The following is an 11081-nucleotide window of genomic DNA, read 5'->3' on the forward strand; positions in this document are numbered from 1 at the left end:
TGACCGAATTATTTGTTGTGATAAAAACAAATAGATCCCTGTCGATCTTCAGATCAATGCCTCAAGTAGTTAGTTGGTGTTATCTGCGGACCGCGTAGGCTCGATCATCATGATTGCAATCATATTTAAACCTGCAGGCTATAGATACCTACCTACCAATCGCCGATATTTTGTTCATCTCCTCATCACCTAGTCTCGGCAGCGGACAGATGAAGACACGTTTCCACGACACCTTACATCTCCACTAATTGAGTGTCCATTGTACACCGTCCATCGGCCAGTGGTCTGCTGTCTGCTCACCACCCAACCCAGCAGTGAGGCAACTGAACAGGCGCTCTGGCGCAACCCGCCGGACTTGCTGAAATCTCAGCACAGTGTCGGACCGGCGCGGCGGAGATTTTTGAAACCTGCCTGCTAAGTGTCGTTTCGCGTAGAGGCGAACCGCCGCTCGCTGTGCCGGTTGGGCAGGTTTTGCTTAAGGGGGGAGAGGGGGGGACGGGACGAGATAGAGAGTGAGAGTGCGCTCTACGGTCGCGGCGACGGCTTCATTCCGAGTCTCGGGTACGGGGTCAAGTCAAGGCCGTAAGAAACGGATGCACGTGCGTAACCCATCACTCAAACGCGCATAGTTCGGCGCGTAAGTGACTATGAATGGCGAGTAGTGACGTCTTTCGAGAGACGTAGTGTCGTAAGTCCCCCCCCTCCCCCCCAGATGGATTAATAACACCTCTGTCATATGAAGACTCGAGCTGACGGCGAAAGCTACAACGCACTATTAAAGTCCAGGAACACTCGGGAGCTTTGGCTCGCGCTAAAATGAAGGGGATGGCGTTTTCCTGCGCACGAGCGAATATTGCTTTTGATCACTTCACGTAACGTCACCGGGTCAAATGAAGTAGCTTCACTTCAAGAAAAATGAAATATTCACCCTATGCTAAGACGATAGAGCCATTGTTTTGAAACCTTCAGTACCTAATTCGTAGTTGTAGCAGATGTAAGAAACGTTTATCTCGTATTTTCGCTTATATGACCTAAGGTCAGGTCAACTTGGTGACCTCACGAGCCACATGATGATAAGTCGTTCCGACAGACAGCACTTTATGCTGCGTGGAGGAGGGGTTTCCAGCGTACAGGAATGTTGACCTCTGGTCGCTTCAGGTCAGGTCACCAGGTCACGTGAAGTGATCTCTTCTAAAAAACAACAATTTTTTACTAGCTAGTAGCTACACCGACGAAACGATTGTGATTTGAAATGTCGCTGTTTGCAGGGAGGTGCAAACGTAAGGAAAAACATTTATCTCGGATTTTCAATTTAAACGAACGTTACTTACGTCAACTTATAACCTTTATGAGCCACCAACGAAAGGTCAACCCGACAAAAAAGCGCTTCACCTTGCCACATGGCTGCTGCTTTGGGTTCGCAAACACGAGTCACCCCACCCCTCCCCAGCTGCTCGTGCCCCAGCCGTGATGCCCGGCTCAGAGTTGCCAGTCGCCGCTGCCGCCACATAAACCCACATCTGGTATACCTCCGCCGAGAGACTGGCTGAGCTCGTTTGCACCGTCCGGCCTCGCCGCGGAAGGATTTGGCAGCCTCCGGGAGAAATTTTCAACAAGGTCGTGGGCACCACGGCAAACATGTCCGCTTAGGAGTTACGTAAAAACACTCACACCAAATATTCCACTTTCACTGCCAGTTCCGTCTCATGAGCAGGCTGAAAAGTATCGGCTAAAGCGAGAAACATGAATTTTAACGATCAAGTGCAACGCGGTTTGGTTGATATCAGATAGGTATCCACGCGGCCGAATTTGCAAATTAGATAGGTATGTATGTGTATAAAACACAATGAACATGAACAGGCCGTGTGAGATTTGACTGTTGCAGATCAGAGAGCGGGAAAATGTCTGACCCAGAATGCCAACCACCACATGGTGCATGGCTATTCGAACTCGGTCAGGAGCTCGGTTCTTGGGAAAGTATTACGACACGCACTGTCAACATTTTTCACTGGACATGAGATAATTAGATGATCGATTTAGAAATACAAACAAAGGAAGCGTTACTACTGGAGTAATAAGTTGACGTTGAAAAAAAAATATGTCGTCAGGATTAACGAATAAGTGCACACAGCTGCAGGGGCACCGGGCACGTGCCTACCGCCCAGACTGGCTTTCATGAGTTTCACGTACTGCGGGATTTTTCGAAGAGGGCGGTTTCAAATCCGACCGGTGCAACATCTACGGTTAATTCTGTTGCGCCATTCTATTAGTCCCGTTAAATTTTTAAGTGCACCAAGTTTTCTAGACAATGCTTACCTACACGTATGTAGTTTGTCCCAGTTGCGCAGCGTCACCGACACAGAAAGATTATTTTGTGGCCTGGCGAAATGATAATGGTCGAATACCTATAAATAATGCCATTTATGTGGATGTATGCATATGTATTTGCTGGAAGAAGCCGTTTAGGTGAGAAAACACTGCATTTGACCCTCGCTGAACCTATTACTTTTCTAGAGGTATACGGTTACAGGCTACAGCCAGTCGGCTTCCGGCCGAGAGGAGAGGCGGGTATACGACCCCCTCGACCTCCGACTTGAGTCAAAGCGAACGGTCGAAAATCAATGGGAAAAGAGGTAGAGAGAGGTAAACACTGTAAAAAATAATAACACATTATTAGCCGTTACAAAACGCAGCGATTGTTATTCAATTTTAGCAGGAAACGATTGTTTTAAATTGCATAGCGAGACATAAGAAAGCGAAATCCGGGAAGCTGGATAATTTTTCCGAGGAAAATGTACCCCTTCCCCCCCCCCCCCCCCCCACTGGATCTCAAGTGACTTCTCTGGATCCGCCATTGTTCCAGACTCGCGAGCTCAATTTGATTGGAAAACTTCGATGACCTAAAATGATCTTGGCTGCATCATAAAGGTATGAGGTAACGCAACGTACATAATTATCTGCATCAGACTCTCCCTGAAACTTGAAAGTTTCAGCGCTCCTTTCAAAAGGTTCCTGCCCCTTGCCACGTTGCGAGGCTGCGACATCTTAGGACCATGCATTATTTCGTTGCCTAAATTGGTGAGTGAGCTGATCTGAAAATGCAGAGGTGATGCTAAAATATCCTGTGTGAAACAAATGCCATGCCTATACGATGTTTCAGCTCTCATCACCAACACGCGTTCCGAACAGTCGTGCAAAAAAAAGCCAGGGGTGGACGGTGGTATAAAGACACGCCCCCCCCCCCCCCCCCAGCGTACGCCTAGGCGTCCTGCGTCACGCTTTTCCAATTGCTGACCTAATGAAGAAGGATTTTGTTAACGGTGTTTCACTACAGAGTCAGCTTTGTGACGTCTTTGTAATATCTATATCACTTCTGCAGACTGCAAGCCATAAGGTGGTATTTTCGGATTGTGAAAGGCTTTTGTTGTCTTGCACTGCCCTCTCCTCTCTTGCGCTGAATTACATACCCTGGCGCGGGCTAGAGCAACCCGGTACTGCCTCTCGAGTTAGCCTCCTCCCCGCCCCCCAAACTGCAGACAGCTGCAGACCTCCCGTTCCACCAGCTGGCTGCACGCAACTGGACCCCAGAAGCACCTGCGCACGGCTCGCCGGGCTACCGGTGCGCCAGGTTTGCCGGTTCGTTGAACCCCGCGTGACATGCAAGCTCCACGATGCTGAGGAAGTTAGATTGTTTAGCTTTATGGAGACGGTGTGACCGATCACAACAGGGTGCATCAACAGCTTATCCCCGTTTACAAAATGTTTTGATGAAGCCTCCGACCATAAATAATGATATAGGGGAAGGTAGGGTAAGACTGACCAGAAAAAGTTTACATATCTTGCTACACTGCTCTCTAGCCTCATATTGTTTATAGCCTTCGGAATGTTTAAAGGTAGTGTGCCACCTTTGAAAGATTTCCCATTTTATTTTTCCTAGGATAAGAAGCTTCTGTTTTTTCTTAATATCGCAAAGAAAATCAAAAATGGGCCTGGAATAGTGCCTTTTTCGCCTAAAAGTTTATCGGTTTTTCGATATGTATAACAACTGTAGTGGGCTGACCTGCAAACAGGCGTCGGCATTTCGGCAACAATCGCGAATGCGGCGCACATGTGACAATAAGCAAAGGTCATTATAGAGTTACGACGTACGGGAATGAGTTATCAGCTGTCTAATCGTAGACAACACAATGTCGAGCCTTAAACTGTAAGCCTGTATTGGTATCGTTTCTTTTATTTGGCTGTCGAACATTATTTATGGTTTGAAATATGATTTTATGTAAAATAATTGATATGAAAAAGCCGTTATGACCCCATTTCACCACACTTAAGTGGCAGAAATGACAATGATCAGCTGACGCATTTTTCTTGGCCGAAGTCAGAGCGCGCGGCCCGACGCACCACCACCGCACCACAAAGTATGAGCAGAAGCCGCGCCCAAAGCCAGGGCCCCGGTAACGTGAGGTAGCCGAGTCGGGGCAGCGTGCGCTGACCCAAGCCGGGGCCGCAGCTTTGGGCGCAGTCTACCGCATCCCCGCGGGCAGCCCCGGGCTATCACATGACACCGCACACAGCCGCTATTTGAGTTCGGAAGTGGCCAAAATGCGATAACTCGTTAACCAGTTGACATTTTGCCAAGTAATTTTTATGGTATGTGAAGTCAACCGTAAGGTCACATATGGGAACGTATGAGCATCCATGCTGATTACGGAGCGAGCGAAGCGAGCGGAGTCTTTCCTTAGATTAACGGAAATTTCTGAGTATGAGCGGCCGGCCGGCCGGCCGGCCGGCCGGCCGGCCGGCCGTGCGGACGCTTTTGCGAGGCTTATATCTCAGCAACCACTTGACCGATTTACACGGGGTAATTTTTGTAGGGTAGCTTCATTCCTTCTACCAAGTATTGGACTATTCCCGATGCATGTGGATGACCCCTTATGCACGTGCCACGCGCAAAACGAAGAGGTGTCAGTTTTGCAATTGTTGCAATATCTCGGTAACTACTTGGCCGATTGCGCTGAAAGTTGGCATGTAGGTAGGCACCCACTAGGCACTGCATATCCATGTGCCAGAGTTGGGGTGCTGCTGCACGTGCGCACGTGCAGGGGTCGTTTCCAGATCTCGAGAACGGCTGGACCGATGGCGCTCAAATTTGGTACACGGTTAGTGACCAGTTAGTAGGGTGCCGTGCACAAGTCAGTTGGGACCCATTTTGCACGTGCGCACGTGCAGGGTGCCGCTCCCAGATCTCGAGAACGGCTGGGCCGATTGTGCTCAAATTTGGCACATCGCTAGAAACCGGTCAGTAGGGTGCGGTGCACAAGTCAGTTGGAGGTACCCCCTCGAAATTTCGCACGTGCAAGACTCACCCCCTCGCTCGCTCCGTTAGTCGCCCCAAAAGGCGCTATACTGGTACATCATTGCCGTAAAAAATATTTTTGCTTGTAATCCGCGGATGACGGGCATATATCCCATAACGTGGGTGACTCGGGAGGGGATTCTGCATAGCTTCCCTGCTGTCTTCGAAACTACTCGTTCAATACTAAAAGTTCAAACGGCTTCTGATAGGAATAGCTGATAAACGAAACCTAACTTTGTCACAAAAGGTCATGGAAAGGTCATGGGTCACAAAAGGTCATGGAAAGGGTCATGGAAGGAAATGTATACATTTTTAAGGTCATGCGACACATCTTTAATGGTCCATTTCGGCAAAAGCATCTACAAATGATGTCATCTGGGTCGTCCGATTCGAAACTTTTTCCATTCGACAAATGAAGGTCAGGTCACGGCGAGGTCAAAAAGGTCAAATTTTGAAGTTGAGCATTATCAACAAAAAAGATGTGCATCGGATGCAATTTGAGCTCTGGAACACGATGATGCTATTCATTTTGGTTTTCGATGTCAAGAACGTACTGAAATTGCCTTTGCAATCTCGAAAGTTGTGATTAACTGACTACGGTAAAATGCAAAAGCCAATAACATTGCCATTTCTGAAGATATCTGACTGAAACTTTCCAAAAGCAATGCAAATGTTACATACAAAAGCCAATGACGTTCATTCTGGTCGATGGCTGCTCCCCAAAACTCTGAATGTTATCAACCATATCGGACATTCTTACGATATTCTGTTGGCTGGATGTCTTTTTACTTTATTGAATTTGATCAGACTACATTCTGTTAAGACGACGTACATTTATTGGTCACCAGAAAGCACACCCACAAGTCATTCGACAATCGACAACCAACAAATGCAATCGACACGAGCGTCGAGCACCCCTCAGCACAAGCAACTGCCGGGGGCGATTAGACGGACCGCGCTCCTCTCTCGCAGCTGATTGGTCAGCTGCCGAACCGCACGGACGTCAGCTGCACGGCCGCTTCCCGGCCGACCTGACCGGGGTCGGCCGGGCGGCGACCTAGCGTCACTAGAACTGCAATAACTTTTGCCGGCAGTGTGATGCCGACCTAATTTTTTCAGCAAATGAATCACAGTTGTACGGTATATGTTATGGACGTTGTCTCGATGTGAAGCACGCTGTGCGTTTTTTGGTAGGCCTATGTAAATATTTAAATCCTCAAGCCCTTCTGCTTTGTGCAAGTGCGCAACAATTAGCTTATAATAACTGATTGGGAAGTTTTTTAGATGCACTTTTGTTACCAATGGATTCCGCACATTTTCCCCTTTCAGCTGATATCTTACTTACGCATTTTCAAGCAAAGAATATGACAGGAGACTCGTCAACATTTACATGAAAATCGCAGCACAAGTTCGGTCTCACGGAGCAAAACAAAACGGTGTTCTTTGGGAGCCCACCAATCTGTGCCAGAATGAGTAATATTTTTTCTGGATGATATTTTATACAGTCTGATCAATTTACGACCAGAAAATGTGAGAAAATCACGCTTTAAAATTTGTCGAAAATTAGGGTATTGGCCACTTCTGAACCCTGATAGCGGCTGTGTGCACCGGGAGGACGCGCGGCCCCGGCTTGGGTCAGCGCACGCTGCCCCGACTCGGCTACCTCACGTTACCGGGGCCCTGGCTTTGGGCGCGGTCTACCGCACCACCTAACAGGCGTGTTCGAAACCGCAGGAGATGATGATGAACGGGTTTATCGAAACTTGATTGGATGAGCATATCGGTAATAGCGATTTCAGTGTGTGCATTTATTGTTCATAGTGGTGTGAAATGTGGTTGGGGTACGACCGACAACCCGTCGGGGCGAATTTCGCACTGGGGTACTCAAAATTTGAAGAATTTAAGACGTTTCTATGAGTTTTGAAGGTATGGATAAGTTCTAAAAATCCGGTTCTCCTTATCTGAGCCATTAACTCCATACGGTCCAGGAAAGCTGGCACGCTACCTTTAACCCTCGCCGGCACAGGGGGGTTGATGTAACCCGCCCCCCTAAAGTTTTTCGCGAATAACTCGCGTAAACAGCGGCCGATCGCGACGAAACTTTCAGTACCCTCGCATTGATCAATTTTACACCTACCTTGAAAATCTCATGACCCTGACGCAAATGACCTTTGACCTGTGACCTCTTTTTCGAGACCATGTTTGGCCGGAATCGCGATTCGGCGCATGTCGGCTCGCATTAGCCGCGCGTTTGCAAACTTTTCGTAGTTTCAAACCTTCAAACATGTGATTTGCTGTTGCTCCCATGCATTAGGGTGGGTTTCAAGGTCACCTGAAGGTCAGTTCAGGTCATTGACCTTTGGTGACCTCGGTTCACTTTTTGCAGTTTTACATGTTTCTAGGCTAGTTTTTGGAGCTGAATTCGAATTTAGCAACCATTTGAACATCTACGAAGCAGTATGGTGCCTTCGTAACATGTTACGAAGCTGTCAGAGGCGGATGACAGGTGCTACGAATACCCGTCACGACCCTTACCGGTTGACCTGACCTGACCTGACCCGACCTGGTCTAAACGCTTAACGACATCATCTGTGATCAAAACTAACACGATATTCGCGATCAGTACCCCGTAAAACCCCTTAGCAGCCAGCCACACTTTACGACTTTCTAACAGGTCCCGGTATTCCCTATTTTTGGGTCATTGACCTGACCTGGAAGGTCAACCGATGACCTAGGACCTTAAAATTGGGTATCATTGGCTTCCTCTTGGGACGGGCAACACGCTCGTTTTTTCCGCGAAGCTCTAGCTCCATCAGGGGCCAAACGCGAGGGGGCTCGTACCCCCCCTCCCCCTTGTGCCGTCGAAGGACTCAAAATGGCCTGTGCCGGCGAGGGTTAATCCTTCCTCTCTTGATGTGTTAAGACTGAATTTTAAACTCAAGAAATCTAGGTGGTGGTCGCTCTTAAAGAGGGACATATCAAAATCACCGACAAGAAAAAAATCGCGGGGCATGACGGAACATCCAGTACCTATCCATTTATATTCTGCTCCGTGCTCTTGTAAGTAGAAGTAATTTGAGTAATAAAATAACAAAATAAGCCTTTATTTTATACTCATATGTATGTAATGAATGACCAACTAAAAGCTAGGAAAATATGTGCTGATTGTCGTCTGGCATAAATGTATGCTAGCTGAGCATGCATATTGTTATATGTGCACTGCTCTCTAACCTCAGCAGCATGCATTGCATGGCTCATATGCAACAAAGACTTCTTCCTGAAACAAATAGCTCGCTAAAACTTATGTCAATGTTTTAGCAAGAGATTGCATTTGCGGGGTAAAATGGACCACCATATAGGGTAAGATGGACCGCAGTGCTCCGTCTTCCCCAAATCGACATTAGGTCATTATCATGAGGCATATTGTAAATGTTAAATAGCTCAACATTGCGAAAACTTGCGTGTCCTTAAGTGTGACTACATATAACATCGTTTTTCACAGCAAAGTACAAATAAAAAATTAACCCGCGCCGGGCCGGGGGTGTTTGAACACCCCCCCTGCGGTTTTTCGCAGATATCTAAAAAACGGCGGCGCGGAGCACACCTGTTCGTGCATCTTTTCCGCACGTGTTGTGAAAATTTCAGACCCAAGTCGCCTTAGGTCAGGTCACCAGGTCACGCCAAGTGACCTAAACTCAGAAAAAAATAAGAATGATCGTCATAGCTACACCGACTGATCGATTGCCATGAAACTTTCAGCGATTGATTAGAGCAACATTACCTATAAAATGTTTATCTCGGAATTTTGATATCGGTGACCTAGGGTCACGTCAATTTTGCGGCCTCTTCATTATGAGTCAATGGGAGAAAATTGAAAAGCGTCTGTTTTGCACGAACGCTATTCTAGACACTCTAAAACATCGAGATGTAGGTAAAATTGACACACTTAACCGGAAAATGGCAACTGTGACCCCTCGTTATGTCCCCGAGGTCATCTCAGGTCACGAACAGAATCTAACAGTTTTTCGCTTAACTTCTGATAGAGGCGTGCTAGAGCGCTGAAAACGCCTTAGATGTGTTCGGCTCGACGTTGCAGATCGACTGATATGCAACATGACCTTTTCCGGTCAGGTCATGACCTTGACCTCAGGTCAAATTTTGAAGTTGACCTTTCAAGGTCAAATGATAGTTCATTCGACGCGTCTCGACGAGTGGAACACGATGCTAGCAAAAGTAATGTCATGGTTCTTTTGAGTCAAAAGGTATTGCCGAAAAAACGTTTTTCTTAAAACGGTTATTTTTGAAGTTTTTGCCCTCTGGAGGCTAAGCCGTTGACCTGAGCCGTCAAATTTGAGGGCAATATTCAAAAAGGTCTGTAAAAGGGCTATCGAATGCGCTTTTCCGCGGCGCTGTAGCTCTACCGGTTCCTGAGATAGCCGTCGGCAGTTTCCAAAATGTTGAAATAGTCAACAAATGTTGAAATAGTCAACATTTTACCTTTGGTGACCTCTGGTGACCTGACCTTTGACCTGACCCAAAAAAATGACCGAAGTGTTTTCGTCCTTATTTTGGACGTTCTTTCGATTGCCGCTTACCGCGTGTCGCTACGTGGCCGGAGCCGAGTTAGAACCCCCGGCCCGGCGCGGAATCTCGGAGCACCGGCCCGGCGCGGGTTAAACATGCAAGAAAGGCGCCTGAATTAAAGCATCCTTAGGCCTCCAACCTTGGGCCTTTAGGCCTCCTTACAGGATCATTGCGACGCGACGAAAACAATTTTTTTCAATAGCTCAAAATCTATGCATCCTGGGACCTGGCCCCTATGAGCACAAGGTGGCCATTGGCACGGAGGGAGACAAAGGTAGTGACTAGTGAGTGCATAAAGCAGCAGATCTGTAACAGCTGCGGCTCAGCCGGGAAGGCTGGTGGTTCGCCTTGTCCCAGTAGGCCGTCTTACCCCACCTTCCCCCATATCTATTCACAACCACTCTGAAGCAACGCTCGGATGGCTAATAACTTCAGTCTTACAATCAGAAAATAAGTACCCTCCCCCCCCCCCCCCCCCGGTGGAACGTGCCGCTGCTATGCATGTCGTTTTTCCTAATGAAAAAAAAAATGCGTTTAACAGAATTTACCATTATCATCACTTTCATCACGATTATGTGAATGGTTACCTGGCGCAGTGTTGAAAAGTAAACTCCGCGGCATTTTCGGTAGGGGTATCTTCACCCCGAGACGGGAGGCGTCATGTGCGCTTGCATATTGCAGCACGAGTCTACATCTGCACTATGCTCGCCTCTACATTCCTAATTCATTGAATAGCTCGGATGCTGCGAATGACTACATGCCACTTTTTACATTTTTGAACGCGTGCAGTGCATGCCCACTTTCGCAAGGTCCGCATTCACTCCATCCCATGTAGACTGTGTGCGACCAAATTTGTATCCAGGCAAAGCTATGGGTTGTCTACCTCACATAACTGTATTTTGCCGACTCATTGCCAAGTGTCCTACATCTGTGCCCGCTCTCACTCACGCGGAAGAGAGAAGTTCCGTCACACTTGTGCATGATCTCCCGCTTTGCAAAACTTCCCTAAAGTTCGTATCATGCGCTCTGCGGGAAATATGCGAGCTCTGACCCACGCTGTAGAGTGTAGGTAGTGCAGGACTGTGCAGCCTGCAGTATATAACTGAGGTGTTTACCCTTTGAGGGCACCAGTCCACCGCCCACC

Source organism: Amphibalanus amphitrite, unplaced genomic scaffold (genome assembly GCF_019059575.1).
Source record: "Amphibalanus amphitrite isolate SeventyFive unplaced genomic scaffold, NRLGWU_Aamphi_draft 000707F_arrow, whole genome shotgun sequence".
Lineage (NCBI taxonomy): Eukaryota > Metazoa > Arthropoda > Thecostraca > Balanomorpha > Balanidae > Amphibalanus > Amphibalanus amphitrite.